Source organism: Furipterus horrens, unplaced genomic scaffold (assembly GCF_987537825.1).
Source record: "Furipterus horrens unplaced genomic scaffold, mFurHor1.1.pri manual_scaffold_7, whole genome shotgun sequence".
In the NCBI taxonomy this organism is placed as follows: Eukaryota; Metazoa; Chordata; class Mammalia; order Chiroptera; family Furipteridae; genus Furipterus; species Furipterus horrens.
In genome coordinates this window covers 141,820,384-141,843,861 of record NW_028327177.1, presented here as the reverse complement: position 1 = coordinate 141,843,861, position 23,478 = coordinate 141,820,384, and the positions used below count along the sequence as shown (strand labels likewise).

The following is a 23,478-nucleotide window of genomic DNA, read 5'->3' as shown; positions in this document are numbered from 1 at the left end:
ATGGAGCAGACAGGCAGAGACAGAAAGACAGAGGTAGAGGACAAGCAGGCTCTTAGCTGCCCTGGGGCCTGGCCGCAAGTACGCCTTCCCTGTACCTGCAGGAGTTACCCCAAGATTCATCGCCCTCATTTCCCCTTGATGCCTGCAGTCATGAGAGTTCTGACTCGTACAAGTGCCCACAGTGTGAACTGTCTCTAGATGAAGCGACAGGGACCCTGGCCTTGGCCCTCGTGTGTGCTCAGTGGCAGAGACCAAGGAGCCGCCCCTGCCCACTTCAGGACCTCTCCGTGGAGCTGTGGGAGGCCACCGCACTCTGTCCTCTGCAAGACATTTGCCTCTGTGAGCCTTGCTTCGTTTTGCTTTGCTCTGCAAACCCTCAAAGGCAGAAGTTACCTCCGCCACCTCCCATCTTACTGCTGAGGAAACTGAGGCTCGGGGGAGGGGCAATAACAGTGTGTGTAAGTGGGAAAGCCTTTCACAGGCCCTGGGTCCTTAAGACGGTGCACACCAGACAGCGGTCACCCTGGGCCGTTGAAGCTCTGGTCAGGGGAGGAAGTATCATCTTCACATGAGTTCATCATGAACATCGTCCTGCGGGCGGGAAGGAAATTACCAAAAGTTGGTGTGGAGTCAGAAGTGTGAGCCCAGGAAGGCAGGCGTTGTCTTTTGTCTCGAAAAGCCCAGTAAGAGTTACGTCCACAGTGTTGGGCATAAATTAGATGCTCAATAAACGTTTGCTGGACAAGAATGTCAACAGCATCTCCTTTAGTGCGCGCTGACTCTGTACCAGGCCCTGTTCTCAATGCTTTGTGGATAGTCCTTCAGCTGCCTGTCACCCAGGTGTGTGAGGCCGGTACCACGGTGCGCCTTGCAGAGACCGAGGGCAGAAGCAGGGCGAGGAGACGGGGAGCGCAACTGAGCTTGCACAGGCAGCGCCAGGGTGGCCGCCAGTTGTCTGACTCTCGTGTGCACGCACAGCCACTGGCCCCTATGGCCCGCTTTTGAATGGATGAATGAGAGAATGAAGGCATGGTGGGTAGCTACACTCACACACACACACACACACACACACACACACACACGTGCCTAAGGAGCCCCTGCCCTGGGGGGAAGCAGATGGGGAGGAGAACCGGGGGGTTGCGAGGCCCAGAGAAACTTAAACTCCAGAAAAGTCTGCAGAGAAGAGGGCTGTGAGTGAGCCTGGAACTTGGGTACAACTTTGGAAGCTCAAAAGAGAGAGGTGGACTCAGGCCTCGACTCTTCCGACTGTCAAATCAGCACAGGAACTGCTTTCACACGCTGAGAGCTTTCTCTGCGCCCCGCGTCCCCTCCTTCATCTGCGGGACGGGCCCACCCTCTCTGTGTCCGAGGCTGATCAAATCACCCTCCACACTAACCCACCCCCACCCCCGCCTGCAGTTCACAGGAAGGGCAGCCTCCTCGGCCTTCCTTTCAAAGCTACAGAATCTTGCCTCGATAATGACCAGTTTCGAGGGCAAAAATTGACATATACTTATGGCATCCACCGTCCCAAAGCGCCGCGGCCAGAAGGACCCAGCACTCCGGGCGGTGTGTTGGCCGAGACCCAGAGCTGGACCAGGTGCACCAGGTGGCCCGGCCCCCGTGGGGATGGCACGGGGCGGTCACTTTATCTGCTGACTGCCTTTGCCGGAGGACTAGATTTCACTCCTATCTGCACCTCCCATCTCTGGAGCACCCACTTCACCCTGGGGAGGGAACAGGCTGCTTGTTAGCTTTGAGGCCTGGCCAACCACAGGACATGAAGAGACACATCCCGACTTCAAAGGCCTGGGGAAGAAGACCGGGGCAGTGGGGCCGAGCCTGGCGCCCCCACGGGGACCCAGCCGCAGCGGGCCCCAGCCAGCACCGAGCACGCCGGGCCGCTGGCCTGCGGGCCGCCGGGGTGTCTAAGTTGCAGAGAACAGATTTAATGCAGTTTATTTTCCATTAAGCCTCCTCTTTCCGGAGAACAACCTCTGGGGCCTTTCCTGGGCCTTTCCTTTTGGAGAAAAAAAATGGCCCTTAAATAAAAAAGTTTTAAAAAGGCATCCTCACTGTTAGACACACGTGAGAAGGTTAACACCTTTGGAGCATCTTCTTCGTCCCTGGAGCCCCGTGAAGCGCTGTCTAGGCACGACCGCGCCGGACACCGCAGGACAGCCTGATCCAGTGTGTGCACTGGGAGAACTGAGGCCCAGAGACTGTTTGAAGGTCACGCAGCTCCTAAAAGTGGCCGAGGCAGGAGTCCCACGCAGGCCTCACCTCAGACCCCAGCCGTGCGACGTGGGCACGTGCCTTCCAGGACGCCTGGATGCTCCGCTCCCACCTGTTCACCCAACAAGTGTTTCTCCGGCTCGGCCTATGGGCCAGGCGCCGGTGTGGACGCCGGGGACACGGTGGGGCGTCAGTGAGTGCTGCCCTCACGGGGCGTCCATGATACCAATGAACTCGAACAGCCTGGGGAGGCAGATGGTCGCCTCCTGTCTACAGAGGCAGCCCTGAGGCAGGTGCCCCTTGTCGCCTGTTTAGCCCCGAGTCCACGCCCCCGCGTTCTGTTGTCCAGGGAACAGTCCCTGGACACCCGGGAGGGGCAGGCGCGGTGCCAGGCGCAGGGACCCCGGGGTAAGTGGGCGCAGGGGTCTCGGCCCCGGCGGAAGTCGCACGCTCTCCACCTTGCCCTTGTCACCTTCCGCGCCTGCAGCGCCGGCTCCAGGAACCTGAGCTGAGGCCCCGGGAAGCCTGGCGTCCCAGACGAGCCCGAGGCGGACGGGACAAGCCAGCACAAGGGCTGGGGACCGCAGCTGCCCTTCGCCCTCCCTCCCTGGACAGTGACGCCTGACCCGAGGTGTGTCAGCAGGAGCATAGGCTGCAGGTCAGTGGCTCTGGGTTGTCACGTGCGGTGTGACTTCGAGCCGGTCACTTCAGCTTTCCCAGCGTCACTTGCCTCGCCTGTGAAAGGGGAAGAAAGCACTTGACGGGCCTGCTTTGCAAAGTCCTGATAAATTCACGGGAAGCAAGGCCCCATGAGCATGGGCGGGGGTGTCTAAGTCCTGCCATTCTTGGCCTCTCCCCGTTGCCATGACCACAGCGGGTCCGATGGCCCTTACAACCTCCTTCTCAGCGGGGGTTTTGCAGTTTATAAGCAACGGGGGCCCTTCCAGGCCTGCCTCTCCCAGGCCCGGAGGCTCCTTCATCAGCAGAAACCCTGGTTCTGGCCACAGGGCAGCCACAGAGGCCAGATTTACTCTCCTCCCTGAAACTGTTAAAAAGCACCTTGACTGTGTCCTTAACAAAACTCACGACTATTTTTTAACTGACTGAGAGAACGAGAGAGAGAAACATCGATTTGCTGTTCCACTCGTTGATGGTGTCACCGGGCGATTCCTGTCTGTGCTCTGACGGGGGCCCTGAGCCCACAACCCTGGCGCAGCGGGACAGTGCTCTAACCACCGAGCGGCCCGGCCAGGGCAGAACACTCATCTGTTTAGGATGACATTTGAAATACCTAGTGCCCAACGAGGTGGAATTCCCAATGTCTGCCACCCAGTCAAAGGGCTCCCCAGCGGAGGTGTCTCAGACTGGAGCAGGAGCGCTCCCGGGGGTGGGGGGGTGCTTCTGTCTGTGTCTCCTCTGCGGCATCCCCAGGGCTTAGAGCAGTGCCTGACACCCAGACAGCTAGTTGGTGAATAACAAATGAATGACAGAGGCGGGAGGGGTAGGGGGGTCTCTTCTGGAGCCCCAGAGATCACACGGGCTGAAGTCTGCCGGACAGACGCTCCTCAAGCCAGGCCTCACGTGGGCAAGGAGACCCTCTACCCCGTGACCGCCTCTGGGGAAGCAGCCCTGTCATCACGCAGGAGGAAAAGGAAAGCTTTTAATCAGCGATAACCATCGCTGTGAACTGCTTCTCCCCGAAGCCAGGCTGCCCCCCTCTGCCCCCCCGCCCTGCCCCCTTCAAGCCCTGGCCTGTTTACTGGAAGACAGGACCCAGTTTTCTACATCCTGAGTGCTGAGAGATTTCATCACTGACTCCAGGCAAGACAGAGAAGCCTGGGTGTCAAGGCCTGGGGACAAGTCACGTCAGATCTGGGGCGGTCGCGGGGCCGGGACGCTGCTGATGTCACGGCGAAGGATGAATGAATCTGGCCCTTCCTTTGTTAACCCTTCTATCCAGCCCATGTGGTGATCTGGGTCATGCGTGGGGGCGGGGGTTCCCGAGACTGAAATGAAAACGATGGTGATGCAAATCAGTATAAAAGTCACCGTTTTCTGAATCATTGCTTCAAAAGGCACCGTGCTCCGGCGGCCAGGGGCAGGGCCCTGAGCCCGGCTACCTGGGTTCCTAACCGCAGCGCTCCTGCTGCCAGCAGCATGTGACTCCGGGCCAGTGACCTAACCTCTCTGAGCCGCCACGTCCTGGGCTCTAAAATGGGCTGTTGTCGCCCTGGCTGGCATAGAGCGCCAAGCCAAAAGGTTGCAGGTTCCATCCCAGTCCCGGCACGTGCCCGGGTTGCAGGCCAGGTCCTCCAGCCACCAGGCCACGTTTCTCTCCCTCTCTCTCTCCCTCCCTCCCCCTCTCTCTGAAAGTAAATACATCAAATCTTTTTTAAAAATAAAATCAAAGGAGGTTGCTGTCATTACGAGCTAACACATTTACGCGGCTTCTTGGCCTGAGTCCTTTCCAGCCTCCCCCTAAAGGGGGGATGGGACGGTTATGGGGTGAAGAGCTCTGAGTGGGAGAGGGGGTACCCCCGTCCATTCACTGTGTGGCCTCACGCAGGTCACTTACCGGCTCTGAACCTCAGCTCCCTCATCTGGCAAATGATGCCAAGTGTACGTCAGGACACGGGGAGCTGTTCTGTTTGCCCCTGTCTCCCCAGGGCCTCACGGTCTGCCTGGATCATTAGATCGTCCTTGAGACCCTGAGTGGACATGAGGTCTGTGAAGTCGCCTGGCCCGGGGCAAAACAAAAACGGGGGAGAGGGGTGTCGGAAAAGTGTTAAGTGTTTCAGAACAGCCATGGCTGAGCCTAAAACCAAGTGTGGGGTCGTGAAGCTGCAGCACCACGAGCCGGCCCTGGAGACGCTCCCCGTCCCCACTGTGGTCATGAGGAAAGAGTGAGGTCACGCCCGTCAGGCAGTCAGCACGTGCTGGGCCAGGGCAGGCGCTCAGTGTCAGCTGATATCACTCCCGCCCCGCAGTTCACTCCCCGTGGGAGCGGCAGGGGACAGCCCACGGCACAGGGTGGGGGGGGGGGGGGGCAGAGAGGGGTTACGACTCAGGTCCCGACGGCTACAGGTGAGGAGGGTAGGAGTTGAACCCAGGGCAGGAACGCGGACTCCGCTGGGAGGGAATAACAGCAGGGCCAGGGAGGAGGGGAGGCCTGGGTTTGCAAATCGGCTCCTGCCGTTAGGGCTGCCCTGCCCACATTGTCTGGGGCTTGTTTCTGGGGCTCGGTGGGAAACCCACAGGCCCCACTGGCTTCTGAGCCGGGACACAGGCGTGGCCCTGCCTGTGCTGGGACACACTGAGAGCCGCGGGCGCTGAGGCCAGCGGGCAGCCAGGGAGTCACCCCTGATGAAGCCCAGCCCAGAGTCAGGACGGAGATCTGAGCCAAAGGCGCCGGGCGGGGCCGGGCGCAGAGGCCTGAGTTCACAGATTGCAATTCAGCCTCTGCCGCTGACAGCCCGTGACAACCGTCCCTTGCCCAGCGTCTGGGGGGTGGCTGTATCTCGGGCTCCCCCACTTTTGTACCCCCTTCTCCCCACACCTCTCCTGGCTCACTGCAATAGCTCCTCCGATGTCCCAGAAACCAGGTTTACTGCCACCCCTGGCCTCTCCTGGGCTCCCCCTCACGTGTCCAGCCCTAGCTCAGATGTCCCCTCCGAAAACAGGCCTTCCCTCATGGCGCTTTCTAGAACACCGCCACGCTATCCCCTCATCCCGCGGGCCAGTCTGCGATGACCTTCCTTGCTGATTTGCTGATTTGTTCACGGTCGGACGCCCTTCACTGGGACAGACACAAACAAGCCTGAGAGCAGGAACCATCCCCCGACTGCCACCACAGCGGCCACCCTGGCAGGCACCTGATTAATACTTGTTGGCTCCGTGGACAAATAAATAGCTGTGTGACATCCGGAGCTGAGAAACAACGTATGCTCTCTAGGCCTCGGTTTCCCCACCTGTAAAATGGGATTAATACCTATTTAAGGTGAATCTTAATGCGGATGTGCCAGACACTGTACTAGATTCAAAAATCTGGCATCTTGAAACTGCCTGACAGCTATTACTTATAGGATTACCATTACTGCTAGTACTAAACCTCATAGGCTCGGGGTCCCCGAATGGAGGAGCCAAACCCCCCCAAAGGGCACCAGGGCGACTGAAGGCAAGGAGACCCCCCCCTGACACCTGCAGCAAACAGCACCCTGGGAAAGAAAGCTCTCCTGGCACTCAGAGGGTCCTTCTTTCTGGATCCCTCCCTTCTCTCCCGCAGGCCCCATGCGGCCCCACCCCCATCGGCCCCGCCTTCCCAGCCACACTCTAAGAATAAACCCCACACCCTGCCCTGCGTGCCCTGGGTGTCATAGTTTCCTGCCTTTCTGGTCACGGCTGCTCGGGCCCTAAGGGATTTTCCAGCTCAGGGCTGCGCTGGTGGGACCAGAGGCGACGTGACCTCAGAGGAGCAGCGATGCAGGAAAGCCCCAGGCTGGCTCCTCCCGACCTGGACTGGGGCCCCGGACGTGCTGCGCACAGGCCCTGGGAGGGAGGGGTACTGGACTTCGCCCCCTGCCCTGGCTGGCGGTGGCTTGCTGTTAGCACAGGCTGTCCCGACTGCTGGCCGGGGGCCCCCAGACTGACCAGGCCCAGAACGAGAAATTCCACTTAGTGTCTGGAAAAAACTGTGGCCAGGCTGGATCCAAAGGCAGCCCAGGGTAGGGACCCACCCGCCCCTTGAGGAAGTCCTGTTCCCTCCGTTGTCTCTCCCCCGTCGGACAGTCACGGAGGACGGTCAGTGTCCCGCGCTGACCCCTGGCAGCCTCGCGTACGCCCTCACTGTAAGACACTGTCCCCAGAGGCCCTGCCCCACCCCATTCTCCTAATCTCCCCTCCTCATCTCTGTCTACTTCTTCCACACCTGCCAAGACGCCTGGTTTCTAGTCCTGCTCTGACTAACTTACCCATTGACTTGGAGCAATTTCCAGGCCTTCTCTGGGCCTCGGGTGCCCATCTGTAAGATGAGGCCCCAGACAGTCCCTCTCAGCTCTGACGCTCTAGGACTCAAAGTTTAGAGATCGGGCACAAGCATCCTTACCAGGAGGGTGTGCGCCACCGCCCCCAGGAGGCCCTCCAGGATTCGATGGACTCACACACAGCAGGACCGGCTAGGGCAGATTCGCCTGCCTTTCTAGCTGTGTGATCGGGGCGGCCTGGCCTCTGTGGAAGGGACAGAGGCGGAGACATTTGGAGGACTGAGAACACAAACTGTCTGGCCCAGAGCTCCCTAATCCCAAGCAGGTTTACATCTAAAGGAAGCCATTACGAATTGAGAAGAAAAGAACAGGAAAATGAAGCCTAAAGGAAGAAAACGGTCCAAGAAGAGGTGTTCAGCAAACATTCGCAGCCTCCCCTGCATGCGCTGGGCTTCGGACGTGACTCTGGAGCTCAGGGGCTCAGGACTCGAGGTGCCGAAGTGCAGGAGGCAGACGTAGCAACAGCGTCCCACGGCCTTCCGTCTCCCCATCCCCGGAGCCCGCGGCCACGGGCCCCGTCACACAAGCTGCCCCCTACCCACGGCGCTGGCTCACAGCGAGTGGGGCCGAAGCGCAGGCCGGGCTTCGTGGGCGGCAGGCCTGCGGCTTCCCCTCGTTCTCACCAGTGTGTCTCGTGGGCTAACCCAGGCCCCACAGCAGCGGCCGTGCCCGGCTCTGACCCACGCCGACCCCCAGCAAACGGAGTGGTCGTTTCCAGTTTAAAAGAATAGCATCAGCTCATGCTCACATGCGTGTGCAAAAGCGCACGCTTACACACATGCACACATACAAAGCACATGCGATGTACATTGCATGCACATGCATACACATGTGTGCGCATGCACGCAATACTACCTTAACTTGGCCTTAAAGCCCCTTTGTGATCTGCCACCTCCAACCCCTCAGAGGACACAGTCCACACCGTGTTCCTCCACTGCCTTCAATAAGCCAGGCTCCCCCCGGCCCTTGCACGTGCTGTGCCCTCTCTGGAATAATGCCACGTCCCGTGTGACCCACGCATGCCTCAGCTCCGCAGACCTCGGTTCGGACGTCGCTCTCTCCGAGAAGCTGGGTCATCCACCTGACCTCACCACGTTCCCTCGTCTGCGCCCTCACGCCCCTGCCCTCCTCAATCACTTGTCAGAATCGTAATTCAATGATAATAGTTGATTATTGCCTTTCTCCCCGGGAGAGTGAAGCTCCTGGAGCATGGAGGCCATGTCTGTCCTGCTATGTGTCACCTCTGCCAGATGCCACCTATCTGTCTCCTGTCTATCTGCTTGCTAGATGCTGTAGCTTCATGCATAGAGCTGGTGCTCAGGAAATAATTCTGAATACATGAGTCACGGTCACGCAGTGCCGTGAAGGCCTGCCAGAGGTGGTTGCTCTGTCCGAGGAAGGGGCAGCTGCAGATAGGGAAGGAGGTGCACAGCAGGTCCCATGGTCTCGGGGGCGTCTGGCAGGGCAGTGGAGCTCTGGGGACGCGCTGGGTGAGCCCGGAGTCCTCGGGGCCTGCAGAGAGGGGCCCCTCCTGGACCCTTGGCCATCACGTGGAAGTCAGAGGTCTCATCTGCCCCGGTTCCCTGGGTGTTCCAGGACAAGGGCAGTCACTGTGCTTGCTTTTGCTGATAACACAAGAGATTCTCCAGATTTCCCACCTGGGTGAACATGAACCACATCTGGGTCCACGTTCCATCACCAAACCACAGTGTGGCCACTTGGCCAGTAGTTGGGGGCAAATTGTTCTCTTGGCAGCAGAGAGGGCCCTGTGGTCCAGGAAGAGTGACGGGGAGACGTGGATGGACACCTTCCCCGCCTTCTCCCGGCCGCCGTGAGGTGCTTTCCACTGGGGGGCAGGGGACGCCCTCCCGCACCCCCATCGTGGGGCCTTTCTCCTGAATTAGTTACTTTCTAAATGTAAAATTTTAATTCGTTTTTGCCCTGGCCGGTGTGGCTCGGTTGGAGCGTTGTCCAGTACCCCAAAGTGGTTGGGAGTCTGATTCCCAATCGGGGCACACACCTCGTTTGTGGGTTCAGTCCCCAGTCAGGGCACATACAGGAGGCGACCGATCTATGTCTCTCACACCAGTGTCTCTCTCTCTCTCCCTTTCTCTCTCTCTCTATAACCAATAAACATGTTATTTTTAAAAACATGTTTTAAAATTATCATGGACATTTTCAAACATAGTCACAGCACGAGAGAACAGTATAAAGACCCTCATACCTAATACCCAATTTCAAGAATGATCAATTCATGGACAATTTTGCTTTATTTATACCCCCCCCCCAAACTGAATCCGTGGAAATTGAGGTCTGGCCAGTCCCCCGTGTCACCTGTACAGGCTTCGATAGGTCACGTCCTTTTAAAGTGCAGGTCATCCCTGTTCATTCCAAGGGGGACATGTTTTTCATGTAAAAAGAAAGGACATCACCCACATCCCAATCACTGGGTGTTGATTTGAATAGCGTGGCTCCATCCAAAGGAGCCCCTCACGCTGGGCCTGAGAGTCCCCTTTGTCACCTGCATGTGCACAGCCCTGAGCAAGGCGCCTCTCTGAGCCCCGGCTCCCCCGGGAAAGGAAACGGGTGTGGAAGCGCGACTGTCTGACCGCGGGCTGTTGGGGGGGATGAAGGGGGCCCCGTGGAGCACCCTGCCCGGTCCCAGGCCTACGGCGAGCTTGGCCTTGGAGCTCTGCCATGGGCACGGCTGCTTCACCCACGGGATTGCTCAGGAAGGGAGGCGGCCTATGTGGGAGGGAACACTTCTGCTTGCCCGTGGGGGTTTGGAATCTCAGATCCCGGCTGACTGAAACTGCTTCCCGAGGCTGACCTCAGACCCGGGTCATCGACTAATGCACACCATGCGATTGGGGTGACTCCTGCCTCAGAATTCCACACCCTTTGCTGTGGAGGGAAAGGAAGGTGTGGCCCGTAACCCCCACTTGATGGATGGGAAAACTGAGGCCAGCCAGGGACGCCACTGGGATCCCAGAGCCAGCTAACGGCCGAGCCAGGACCGGAGGCCGGCTCCCAGCCTCGGTGTGCCGTGAAACGGACGGGCTGATGGCTGGCAAATGCCCACAAGGATGGGGGGGAAGGCCTGCCGGGCAGAAGGCCAACCCCTGCTGCCGGTGTACACGCTGGGAGGAGGGCAGGCAGCTTCTAAGAATCGGGGCCATGTGGCTTCTCCCCAGAGACTTGCAAATCAATCTCGCAGGGACCCCTGTCCACAGAGACAAGGTCAAAGCCAAGGTACCTGGCCAGATGCACACAACTTCCCCCTCTGTTCTTGTGAAGGCCGATAAACGGCTTCCTTCCTCATTCTCGGGACCTGCGCCTCAGCCACCAGGCCCCCTCTTGTCACACGATCCTCCCACCGCCTCCACCCTCTGGCCACCCCGGACTTGACCTTGCCCTAGACTGTCTTTTTGACAGGATTCGGGGCCACTCGACTCCCCTGGGCTCGGCTAGTTCCTTCTCTTCTTTCCGACAGCACCCGGTTTGTGTTTCACTTCTCCGGGTGAGGGGTGGGGGCCGGGGTGGCACTAAGCTGCCACCTCCTTTCTGGCAGCTGCGGTGGGCTCTGAGGCCGAGGTGTCTAGTTCTGGTTCTGCCACCAGCCCGTCTCTCCACCTGGCCCACTCCAGTTTCCTCTTTTGTACCCTGGGGAGAGAGACGGATGCCGCGCAGTGTCGGGCCGAGGGGACCAAATGCGGCTCACACGGAAACACGAACTGAGCACCTACTGTGTGCTGGGGGGTCAGCATGGACTTGATCTCATGGTAATGTCACATAGGGAAACAAGACCATGACCACCCAGGGAGCGACGCGGGTGGAGGCAGGACCTGGAGCTCTCTGCCACGTAGCCACCCTGACTTCCCAGAAAGTGGCCCCTTTGTGACACCGCTGGGACTACCAGCAACAGAAGCTGCGGACCAGGTCCCCTCCGCTCACACCTCTGCCCTATTTGAGCCACAACTGCAGACTGGGTACCCATGAAATCTTATCTCGCCAAGGGGTGGGGACACCAACTCTGCACCTTTCCTGGCACTATGCCATCGTGAGGATGAGGGTGCCGCTCCGAGAGGTGCAGGGACACGGGCAGGGTCACACAGCTGGTCAAGGGTGGCAGAGAGAGCTGAATGCATGCCGATTCGTTCATTCGGTCCCTGGGTCCCTGGGCGCCTATGGTCCGCCAGCCTGCATGTCAAGCCCTGGGAACACGGTGGTCTCCCGCCCTCTGGCGGCTTATAAGTGGGGGGGTGGGCGGTGGGCAAGACACTGTCAGGGGACAGGTCTTTCCCGCGGGCTGATCCCACTCCACAGGGCTGTTTTCTTTGTGCTGTTGACACTGAAGTCGCAAACACTGGGCAGCCAGGTCACCGTGAATTTGCCAGACTAGTAGCCGGGCTCTGGAGCTAGGCCCTGTGACCACAGGTCCTTTGGAGGGAGCTCCAGGCCCCGCGGCCTTGCCCACTGTGAGGAAGGGGTGAGAGGCCCCGTGGGGTTTGGTGGGGCGGGCCGGGTGGGGCCCTGACTCACCGCCCACCACCAACAGAGCTTTGTCTGAACACTTCCCCTCGGGCGGAGGGAACACCCATCTGGAAACCAAGGTGAAAAGAGGGTGGAGCCCGGCCTGGGACAGGAGCCTGGGCACCTACCTCTGTGTGGTCTCTCCGGTCTCCTCCTCCTTCCTTCCTCAGGAACAAGCCTTCGCTGGAGCAGCCAACCAGGTGGCTGTGCACCCCGAGGCGCCAGGAGTCTCACTTCGTAGGTTTAAGAAGCGGGCACCCCCTGCCCCTTTTCTTCCGCACTTCCTCGGGCCACCACCCGGGCTCCTGTTCCTGTCCCTGAGTTCTTTGCTCGCTGTGCTTGCGGGCAGAAGAGCCACCTCCCACCCCACTCCACCCCCACAACATTTCTCCTTGGATTTTTGTTTTTTTTTAAGATTTTATTTATTTATTTTTAGAGAGCGGGGAAGAGAGGGAGACAGAGAGGGAGAGAAACATCAGTGTGTGGTTGCCTCTTGTGCACCCCCAGCTGAGGACCCGGCCTGCAACCCATGCATGCTCCCTGACTGGGACTCGAACCTGCGACACTTGGGTCCGCAGGCCGGCACTCAATCCACTGAGCCCCACCAGCCAGGGCCCTCCTTGTTTCTTTGTTAGGAACAGCTGCCTTTTCCTTCAGCTTCAAAGTAATATTCCAACACCACCTTCTCCCTGAGCACCACACGGGTTTTGTGTGCTTCAGTCACGTGCGTTGAGGGATTGCTTTGCCGGAAAACAAACGGTGACCTTCCTCTGGCCAAACAGGACATTCTGTGTGTCCCGCGCACCTGTCCGTTTCCCGTCCAGGGAGGCCTGGGCGCAGTTTCCCCCTCTGCAGGCCTGTCCGCCAGACGCACCCAGCGGCAGGCCGGCTGGCTGTCCCCGCGGGAGCGTGCGGGAGCGGGGGACTCTGCCTGCAGACCTCCCACCCACGTGTGGGCAGGCACAGCGCCCGGCCGGCGGGTCTCCGCAAGCCCAGGCCACCAGGCGTTACTGAAAGCCTTCTCTTCACCACAGAAGCGTTTGCTTAGTCGTGGTGGGTAAGAAGGCACGAGACACCGGGGAGACAGGAGGCAGGAGTGGAAGAGAAGAACATCGGGGGCCTGAGGAAGGCAGACGAGGAACGCTGGGGACGGAGCCGCAGTGGGGAGAGACAGACGGCACGGGACGAGAAGGACACAGTGGTGGGGAGGGGGCAAGGGGAAGAGCAAAGGACATGTGACAGTCAGGGAAGGACGGGATCAAAGCAGGGACAGACAGGGCAGAGAAAGGAGAGAAAATAACACGGAGAAGGAATAAAAAATTTTTTTTAAAGAAAAAGAAAGAACCGGAGATTTTTAGAGGCAGGAAGGATCTTAATTCCTGATTTGGCCAACACCCAGGCTTGTAGACCCAGCCCGTCTTGGTCCCCTCCTCCCAGCGGTGTGGGTGAGACAGGTCACTAAGGTGTCATGCCTCAGTGTCCTCATCAGCCAACGAGGGCAACAGTCCTGCCTCGCCGGGTTCCTGGGAAGTCCGCAGGAGTGAACACGTCAAGCAAAGCTCAGGACAGGCCAGGGCGGCTATCATTCCCTCTGCGGCACGCCCGTGGGAGGGAGGGTGTGGCAGGGGCCCTAAAGGGGCCGAGACCCCGCCACCCACAGGGCTGTCCGGTGGCTGCGTCGCTAGGTGTCCCGATTTGGACGGTAGACTCCTACCATCAGCTCTTTGCTCGGCAGAGGGTGTGAGCTGGCGGCCCGGCCGGGCTGGGCCAGCCTCAGCTCGGCACGTGCCCGCCCAGGGGCAACACCTCCGCAGGTGTAGGTGGCCTGTCGGCTTGTGATGGCAGTTTCGGATTTTCCAAAAAGAGCTGGAAATCCCCGCTTTTATGTGAAATCATCCTATTGTTTCGGTGGACTTTGTTTTTTAGAGTTTTTCGTAGACATGATTTTTTTTTTTTTCAGTGATTCATTCTATTTCCAAAGTTCAGCATTCCCATTAAAAGTGGTCCCCAACTGTCCTGTAGGCCAGCTGGAGGCCCGTCCCCAACCTCCTGGCTAGCGGAAGTGACAAGACAAGCAAACAGGTAGTGACCACACCTGTGATAAAGGTGGTAACTGAAGCGAGTCCAGGGTGAGTCAGAACCCAGCGGGGGGGCGGCTACCTCAGCCGGCGGGTGGGGATCAGGGAAGGCTTCTTGAAAGAGGGTGACAGCTGAGCTGATTCCTGAGAGATGGGAGGGAACAGTTTCCAGAAACAATAACACAGCAGCAGGGACTTTTCCCTCGTTGCTTTCCAGGTGCGGGGCCTTGCTGGGAATCCCTACCAGCATCATGTCATCTCAGCAGCACAATCACCCTAGACATCATCTTGTCCAGGAGACTGAGGCACAGAGAGGGTGAGGAACTTGCCCAAGGACACACAGTCCACGCAGGTGAGGGGACCCTCCGCATGTGCTTTGCAGCATGGCACATCCAGGGACTTCAGAGTCATCGAGGGCAAGGCACACCAGCAAAACAAAGGCAGCCCATCGCCACTGGAGCTTGGGATGTGCTCCCGACGCAGGGCAAGACACGGGATTGCCGGCCACGAGGCAGGGACGTGGCAAGGGGAAATCCTGGCCCCGCTAAGGAGCTTGGGCTGTTCTTGTCAGGAGAGGGAAGCACAGGCTTAAAGATCCCCTTCCCTTCGCCCATCGCAGAGAAGAGGAAATTGAGGCCCAGAGCACTTCCCCTCCTTACCCAAGGTCACACAGCAGAGTTCCCGGGCCGCACCCCAGGGAGTGACCGTGGGAAGGGAGAAGGCCCAGAACACCGGCTTTCAAGACTTTCTCCTGAAGATTAAGGAGCTATCTGAACAAGAGACATTAATCTGCCCCATCCCTCTCCCTTGCACACCCTGGGTGGACCCAACTTGTCCCTTTGGCCTCGCCTTCCCCACCCACAAGCTTCTTGCGAAGGGAGAGGGCTGAGAGATGGTGCTTCCTGGGAAACCCTCGGTCAGGGCTTCCGCCCTGGGAAGCCACCGCCGGGTGGTAACTAAAGTCACTGGAAAGCAAAGTAGTCTGGACGGGCGGGGCCGGCAAGCCGCAGGGACAGACAAGCCCTTCAGAGGCCGTTCCCATCACTGCTCCCCCGGTTGACGCCGGCGCTCTGGGTGGTGAGTCATGTGCGGCCACCGGGGTTAACCAGCCGAGACATTCAGAGGCTGACTTGTCCCAGCCTGTCTTCTGGGCAGAGTGGTCTCACTGCCTTACTTGGCGTCCACGGCGGGTGGACCTGTGCTAATCTGCGTGGATAAATCCAAACCACTTGGCTGGTGCAGAATGTTAGAGCCACACAAGGTGACAACAGAAAGTGTGCCTGCCTCATGCCAGCCACTGCCCTAGGAGCCACGGGCAGGTGACGTCCCTGGTCTCCTGAGGCTCAGGTTCTCGGAGAGGGGCAAAGACAATGGACGAGTAATGAGATCATTTCGGAGACTGTGGGCATGATTCTAGACCAGCATTTTGCAACCCTGGCGCTATCGGGCATTTGGGGGCTGGGTCATCTTGGCGGTGAGGGGCGGTCCTCTGGATCTCAGGATGTGTGGCAGCATCTCTGGCCTCCACCCGTTAGATGCCAGCAGCCACCCGCTTAGTAATGACATCTTGAAATGTCTCCAGACCTTGCCAAATATCCCCTGGGGGGCAAAATTGCCCCCACCTGGTTGAGACCCATCACTCTAAGCCAGAGCTATTCAGTGAACAGACAGTGCAGGGCATACACACAGTGTAATTTTCTAGCACTCAGGTTAAAAAGTAAAAAGATGCCGGTGAAATAAATTTTACTATTTTTTAAAATAAACTATATATTGTCTTTTTAAATTTTTTTATGTATTAAATTTTTAAATATATTTTAAGATATTTTAATTTAACCCATATATCTAAAATATTTTCACTTCCACATGCAATTAATACAAGAAGTCATTAAAGAGATATTTACGGCATCTTATTTCACTAGGTCTTCCAAACCTGTGCGCATCTTATACTCGGCAGCGCGTCCCGGAGGCCCCAGCGGTGAACGCCAGTGGACTGCTCCCTGCTCCCCAGGAGCGACCGGAAACTGGAGCCTGGCTATTCAGTGTGGTCCCAGCGGGGCACAGCCCCGCACCCCGGAATGGTCAGCCATGCCGGCTCAGGCCCCTCCCAGACCTGCTGCTTCCAGGCTACGGTTTAACAGCTTCCCAGGTATTAATCTGAGACGCGCTGGGGGGAAGTCACGGAGCCCAGCTGGCAGGCATTTACTGGTGGAAGTCGGTAAAATGACATGCATCTTCCTGTTAGCGAGCCCGAGTCCCAGCCTCCCCGTGCGCGGACTGGGATTATTCATGCTCCTTCTCCGGGTTGGGGGGAATTTAAGTACAAGCTCCCCCCGGGCACCTAACTCTCTGCTCAGCTCCCTGGACTTGCAGAGCGTCCTCCCCCCAGGTTGGGGAGGGGTGTGTGGGACGCAGTTTCTGCTGCCAGGTAAGCGGCTGGAGAGGGAAGACCCCACCTGACTGCAGGGCCCATTGGTGGGGTGGGGGTGGGGGGGCGTCACGGGGCGCCTGAGCGGCTTGTGCCTGCAGAGGCCCTCACTCCAAACAGGGGGTGGTGTGTGCCCAGCCACTGACGCACTCACACTCAGCAGCTGTCACGGGGGAGTGTGTGTGTGCAGGTGGGCAGGGACAAAGCCCTCTTAGCTCTGTCACCTAGGTGGACTTCTGTCCCCAAGGCCAGAACATCATACAATGGTTATTAAGGAGCTTTTCCAAGCTCCCGCCCCTCCCTCCCCACCTGTCCTTGCTCAGAAAGGCCACCTTCTAGGTCTCACTCTGCATCTGCCCAGGGCCGGCCCTGCCCCCAGCCCCCGATCCGGGGGAGGCCCAGCCCTCCCCGCCGCAGCGGCTGCACGTGAACTCAGCTCCTTGCTAGTCACAACACGTCCAAATTAAAGGTGCTTATCTCAAAACGCCCAGGCAGCCTTCCCCTGGGCTCGCTTCCTTTCCCTTTCATCAGGCCCCTGGGCCAGCACCCCGGGCAGGCGGGAGGGGTTGGCAGAGAGGTCAGGAGAGGCCCAGGCCGAAACTGTGTGAGACCAGGGTGCCACAGAGGGGCTCAGGTTAAGGCCCCAGCACCACGTGCAAGCTGTGAATGGTGACGGTCATGGCGACAGGTGGGCTTGGAGGCACCGGAGGGCTGAAGGGAATCCCGTTCTCCTGCGGCCCGTTCCTGGGGCACAGCTAGAGTGCTGCATTGGGGTTCACGCGGGGGGTGCCTCTGGGGGAGACCGTCACGTTTAGGAGGGTGACTGAAGCCCGGGGCCTGTCAGAGGGCCCTGGGCTGGAGTGCCACTTGCTAGCTTAGTGACCTGCGATAGGCCACTTAACCCCCTCCAGCCCTCCGCTGCCTCCCCTATAGGACGGGTCAGTGACGGCAGGGTGAGCCGTCAAGTGCAGGAGAGAATACGCGTCGTGCCGGGCACAGCCTCCTGCTCCGACCATGGCATTTTCAGCACGACTCCTCTGGAGCGACTGCTGGAGGCCACGCAGCGCAAAAGGAGCCCGCGGGTGGACTCGGGTCTGCTGAGGCCGGAGACACATTTCCGCGCGCCAGGCTGACGCACCGCCAGGCCAGGCCAGGCCAGTGGCTCCTGGACTGGAGACCCTCTCCTGCAGGCGCACTCTTCTGCGCCGGGAGCAGACACCGATTGTCCTCGCGTGCCCAGCAACCATTCCCTTTGACTCAGGAAACAGCCTTTCTTTCTCTCTCAGCCTGGGAGATTTTTTTTTTTTTTTTTTTTTTGCTGAGAAAGAAGATTTCTTTCAAGTGAGGTGGTTATGCTGCTGGAATGTAAGCCCAGTGCTCCTGGCAAGATTCTTGGCCCTCGTGGGCCTATGAAGGCAGAGCTAAGAACTATAGAACAACAGGTCCCTACCACCCGTCATGTGGGCGCCGGATACAGCTATGCCTGAAGCCGTCCCCTGAATTTCTCTCCCTCCAGCTGATTTAAAAACAGTTTCTGTCCGTAGCACTCAAGAGTACCTGGTTGACTAAGAAGGCCAGGCTTGTCTGCTGCTAAGGTTCATGGACCTTAAACCAAAGCAGCCTGACTCAACAGTATATAGACACTGAAGCGGAGAAAGGCAAAACAAACAAATCAAGAACTTTCTCTTTCTTGCTCTCTTTCATCTTGTATCTACGGTACCTCGGTTAATAGTTGCTAAATGAGTGTACAGACGTGCTCAAGGAAGTCCCGCCCATGACCACTTATTAATAACCTAGCTACCTGCATACACATCATGGTTCTTTGCCTCAACCAGAGCTGTCCTGACCGCGTGAAACCTGTGTCAGTTCCATGAACGTAGGTCTGGCTCCATTTCCGGTGCCCCTTGGAGAAAACCAGAGCTGGGGAAACCTAAGCAAGAACGTACATTTGTCTCTGCAGAGCTGGGGATTGCTCTGGCCGTTGACAGCCTCCAGAGTAGGAATCACTCAGCAAATATTTGCTGTCCCCTTCTGAGTGCCACTCTTAGGTTGTCTTAATCTCGATCATCAAGATAAGTGGATCCATTCCATCATGTCTTAGATAGTTAGCATTCCAACAGAAAAAATGCTCTCTCCTCGCCCAAGGCTGGATGGCTTCCATCCCTGGCTGCTAGACCACGGCCTAGCCACCCAGCGTCGCGACCTCAGAGCTGCTCTGGTGGCCGGAGGCTTCGTGAGCCACTCTGTGGGGATGTTGAGTCACTGAGTCATACAGAGGAATGTCTCCCACTGCACATCACACCAGAGCCGTGAGACTTTCAGCTGAGCTGACCGATGGTGACCTGGCTGCCCTCGAGACAGAAGATGCGAGCCGTGTGGTGGTGGAGCGCTCCCTCTGCAAAGCCGGTCACCCCATGATGACCTCACCTGCCACGCCAGTGACTCACTCCCTCTTCTCTCTGCTCCCGGCCAGATCTTGCTCATCTGGAATACCTGAGGGGAATACCAGGCTCCTGCATTTAGCGAAAACAAGATTGTGAGCTATTTTTAAAGGAGTGACGTTTTCTTGCTTTCAATTAGAGGCAGCAACCCCTGCAAAACTGAGAAACGGGACTGACATGACGGTGGCTCCTGCCTTTATGAACCCCTGAGAAGCCCCCTCCGACAGGAAAAGTGGAATCAGAAGGGAGAGAGCTGAAGCAGTTTCCTCTTTATTTTTTCAACATTTTTTCACTGGGGCAAAATATACAAAACACTGAAATGTATCATTTTAACCATCCTGAAGGGCACAGTTCGGTGGCATGGAATGCAGGCACAACACTGTGCGACCGTCACCAGCGTGGCCTCCAGAACTTGCTCAGCATCCCAAACAGAAACTCTGGCTCCATTAAACACTCACTCCCCCTCTCCTTCCTCCCCCACCCCCTAGAAACTTCGGTTCTGCTTTGTCTTCACACATGCATCTGCCCTAGGTACCTCGGATACATGGAATCAGACAACGTTTGTCCTCTCGTGACCGGCTTATCTCACTTAGTGGTGTCTTCACGGTTCATCCGTGTCATTGCAGGTGTCAGAACGGCCTTCCTTTCTGAGGCTGATCGTCTTCCACGCGTATGTAGGCCATGTTGCATTTTGGATCTGTTCTTCCTTGGGGGGGACATTGGCTGGGTTCCCCTCTGGGCTATGGTGGGTGGTTGACTCTTGGGTCCTTAAAGACATCTGGTTCATTTGATAGTTAAAAAGTCTCCTGTGCAAAGCTTCCCCTGTCCTTGGACTAAGACGATCAGTCCCCACTCCTTGTCAAGGGTGCTGTGAAGATGACAGTAGATCCCAGGTAGGGGACTGCTTTTTAACTCTAAAACGTCCTATAACAGTGTCCTCACCTTGTTTCTACTGTGTCCCGGGGAGATCAAAGGAGCCCTTCCCTAGCCTGCTTTCAAATTATAACACTTTTTAGATGGAAATGGTCTGCATAAACGGGCTTTCGGGGGTGTTTGTACACACCGCCTTCTCTTCAGTCTCTCCAAAGCAGAGTGCCACCGAACGGGACGCCTGGGATGACCAGGACACACTCCCGTTCGTGACTAAGTATTCGTCTACCAGCAGTGGGACGTGGACAAGGGCCTCCCCTCTTTTGCCTCCGTTTCCTTATCGGCGGAGTGGGACCGAAGTAATAGACCCGACCTCAGAGAGCTGTTGTGAATATCAAGGACCGGGACGGCTGTAGAGGGTCTAGCACAGTGCCTGGCCCGCGGCGGGCGCTCAGGCCGTGCCAGCTGCCTTTGTGTTAGGGTGTGTTCCTCCTTCCTTCTTTAGGGTTATTTTTGCCCTGATCGTCTCAATTATTAACAGATAATTAAAGATTAAATGCGTGGTCTCAGGGCAGGAACTGCCATGTAGGACCAGGTCTGGTTTTGCTTCCTGGCCAGCTGCCCTGCTCTGACAAACAGGATGGGACCTACCTCCCAAGCTTATAGAGAAGATTCCATGGGAGCCTTGCAGTGAGGGCTCAACGCCAGTGGGATGGACTATTCTCGTCACCCCTCTGTCTTTTTTTTTTTTAAGATTTTATTTATTTAATTTTAGAAAGAGGGAAAGGGAGGAAGAGAAGGGGAGAAACACCAATGTGTGGTTGCCTCTCGTGCGCCCCCAACTGGGGACCTGGCCCACAACCCAGGCACGTGCCCTGACTGGGAATCGAACCCGCGACCCTTTGGTTCACAGGCCCGGGCTCAATCCACGGCTCCGCACCAGCCAGGGCTCCCTCTTCCTTTGCCTGGCACATTCCAGGTGCTCAGTATAAGCTTTCCCGGTGGCTCAGACAGACGCCACTTCCCTGAGAGTGTGGCAGCCACGGAGGTCTTGCTGAGCTTGTCCTGCCAGGCAGGCGGCCCAGCAGGGCGCCCCCAGGAGAGGACCCGCGACAGACAGGGGCCGCAGCAGCAGTGGCGAGTGGGCTGAGCCCCGGTCACTTCTGGGCGTGGGCTGGCCTCCCCTCGGCTGCCAGGATGCTGTCGTCTCCATGACAACAACGGAGGTGTCAGCCTGCGCCACCAAAAGCCCCCGCCCCCGCGCAGCGAGGTCCCCGCGGGGCGATTCTTCTGGGAAGGAGGTGACATCGCGCGGAAGGGCGGGCGCGCGCGCTTGGGCGGTTCCGCAGCTCCCGGGTGGGTCCTCGCCGCAAGGCCCGGCGGGGAAAACACGCGCAACTGCCACCCCCCACGTCCCGCGGATCCTCCAGACTTGCGGGGAGTGTCTGGGCGTCCCAGCCTGACCGCGCCCGGGTCCGCGGGAAGGGCCGCCGGGCGTCCCACGCTGCCGGCTGGGGCCACGGAGCCACCGCGATCACGAGGGACCCGTGTGCCTAGGCGAGGGCCGGGGTGGGGGCGGCCAGGGCTTGTCTCCATCGCCCTCTGCTGGGCGACGGCGGAGCTGCGCCGGGTTCCCGCGGGGACCTCCCTGGAATTAGGGGGGGCTGGATGGGGCGAGGGGGGCTGGATGGGGCGGGGGGGCAGTATGGGGCGGGGGCGGTATTGGGGGGTGGGAGGACGGGATGGGGGTGTCGGCTGGAAACCTAGAGATCGCCCTCCTCCCAAAACAGACCAGCCCCCGGCCCCCGGAGTGGAAGGGACCTGTCCGCGGCCCCGCGGCCGCTCCAGGACCGACCTCCGTGCAGCTGAGCGTGAGCGACTCCTGTCCCTGGGCTGCCTCCCTTCTCACTGGGGTCCCGACGCCCCCACTTGCAGGGGGGACGCCAAGTCAAAACCGTTTCCATAGCAATGCTAGGAGGATATCAGCTCTTTGGGCCACTTCCCTGGCGCGCAGGGGCCTTTTCCAGAGGCCACGTGGGCGCAGGCGGCCGCAGACGGAGCGCAGAGGCAGGTGGGGGGGTCAGGGTCCTGGGATCGGGCGGCGGTTGACGAGGCCTGCAAGAACGTCCTCCTTTCATAAAACAGGGGTTCGTGCGCGCTGTTTATTGTCACAGTGAACTGACAAGTTTTGAAAGGCGCTGTGGCAAAGGTTGCTCGATACAACTCACCTGAGCAAGCTCACTGGGCCCCCGACCGACCTGAAGGACCAGACCCTGGGGAGCAGGGCTGTGGGGCAAGTACGGCCCTTCCTCCCCACGGCGACATCACTCGTTTCTTTTTTACTCCACAGTCCTTTTCACTAAAGAGATGGACTTGTTTTCTTGATCTATCCATCAACTGGGGATCTTGTTAAAAGGCAGATTTGGATTCCGGGGATGGGGCTGAGGATCTCCATGTAACAAGTTCCCAAGTTGGGGGGGTGCAGGGGGGACACAAGGTGAGAACGCTGCTCTAGGGTTTGCTCAGCCCTTCCCGGGGTGCTACCCCTCCAGTGACAGCAAACCAGATGGCTGTCCGTGTGGGCAGACAGGGAGGAAGTTGACACAGTGAAGACCAGCTCCGCTCTGCTCGAGGCTAAAGCCCCTTGGGAGAAATCGAAGGTCAGCTAATCAGTCAATTGGGAGAGGCTGGCAGGAAAGGCAGGTGTCAGGGCTGAGGAGCACGTGGAGTGAGCTGCCTCCACAAATGTGCATTGAGCCCGGAACAGTCGAGAGCAATTCAGTTAGCATTGACTCAGATGCGCCAGGGGCTGCATTGCTGAAAGCTACTTATAAAATAGAATTATACGTCCTCGGCTCCAGCTCTGGGATCAGCTGGAATCATCGTCAAATCTCAAAGCACAGGGTTATAGGTGGGTAAATAATGGGAATTTTAGTTGTCATGAAAAAAACCTTTGCTTTGAGAGGGGGAAGAATTCTAAATACATCCTGTAACATTTTTGCATTGGGGTGGAAACTGCCTGAAACCCAATTGTATGTAGCTGCTTCTGCCGTCTAATTTGGGGTGGAAGTGAAATTGACATCAGTGGAAAATGAATGTCTGCGCTGGGTCTTTCCACTTACAGAAGGGAAGAAAGACTGACGTAAAACCTCTGCCAGAGAAGGGATTACAAAGTCAGAAGCTTCCAGAGGCCAGATGAGTCACGCTGGCCGGAGCCTGGTGGCTGCTGGGGAAGCAGAGCCACCTTGCCCAGCTGAGGGACAGCCTCTGCGTGACCCCGGCGCCACCCCAGTGCCACCCAGTTCATTGCTGCCACGTCCGATTGAGGACCCCTGGTTGTCAAATCTTCCCATTGTTTTTGGAAAGAAGACTGAAACCAGGATTTTCTGTGAAATGTGTCCCTTTTTTTAAATGTCAGGAAGAAAATAAGATTAAATACACAGTCAAACAAGTATCTTGGGCTCGGCCAGACACAGCACGTCTTCCAAGCTCTGAGGTAAAGGAGGCAGGATCCAGGTTAGGGGCCCTGTCTTTGGCTGGGCGCTGCGCACCAAAGTGGGCAGCCCCGCGTGGCCGGGGCGGGCCAGGCAGAGGAGGTAAAGCGCTTTGCCTCATCCAAGGAGGAGAGCTCCATATTCCTGCGGGACAGGCACAGCTCCGTGGCAGCGGAGTCTCGGGAAACAGGAGCAGAAGACGTGAGGGAGAGAAAGGGAGCCGTGCATGCAGGGGCACCTCTGTCAGGAGGGGGCGTTTGTGGAGGGGGTGGGGTGGGGTTCCGGCACTGGAGGCGCCTTCCACCGGTCTTGGAGCGGAGCAGACACCGTGATCGGCTGCCTGAGGGGAGATGCAGTGGAGGT

The 23,478-nt window shown here is 58.1% G+C and overlaps 2 long non-coding RNA genes across 2 annotated transcripts; both read left to right on the top strand.

Moving 5' to 3' along the window:
• The first annotated feature begins 19,634 nt into the window (after window positions 1–19,634).
• Window positions 19,635–21,945, top strand: LOC150005534 (uncharacterized). The gene is made up of 3 exons (XR_016512327.1): window positions 19,635–20,008; window positions 21,412–21,492; window positions 21,767–21,945. It is a non-coding gene; the product is annotated as an uncharacterized LOC150005534 (long non-coding RNA).
• Window positions 21,946–21,954: 9 nt separating this feature from the next.
• LOC150005533 (uncharacterized) lies at window positions 21,955–23,001 on the top strand. Its single transcript, XR_016512328.1, has 2 exons — window positions 21,955–22,281; window positions 22,746–23,001. It is a non-coding gene; the product is annotated as an uncharacterized LOC150005533 (long non-coding RNA).
• The last annotated feature ends 477 nt before the right edge of the window (window positions 23,002–23,478 follow it).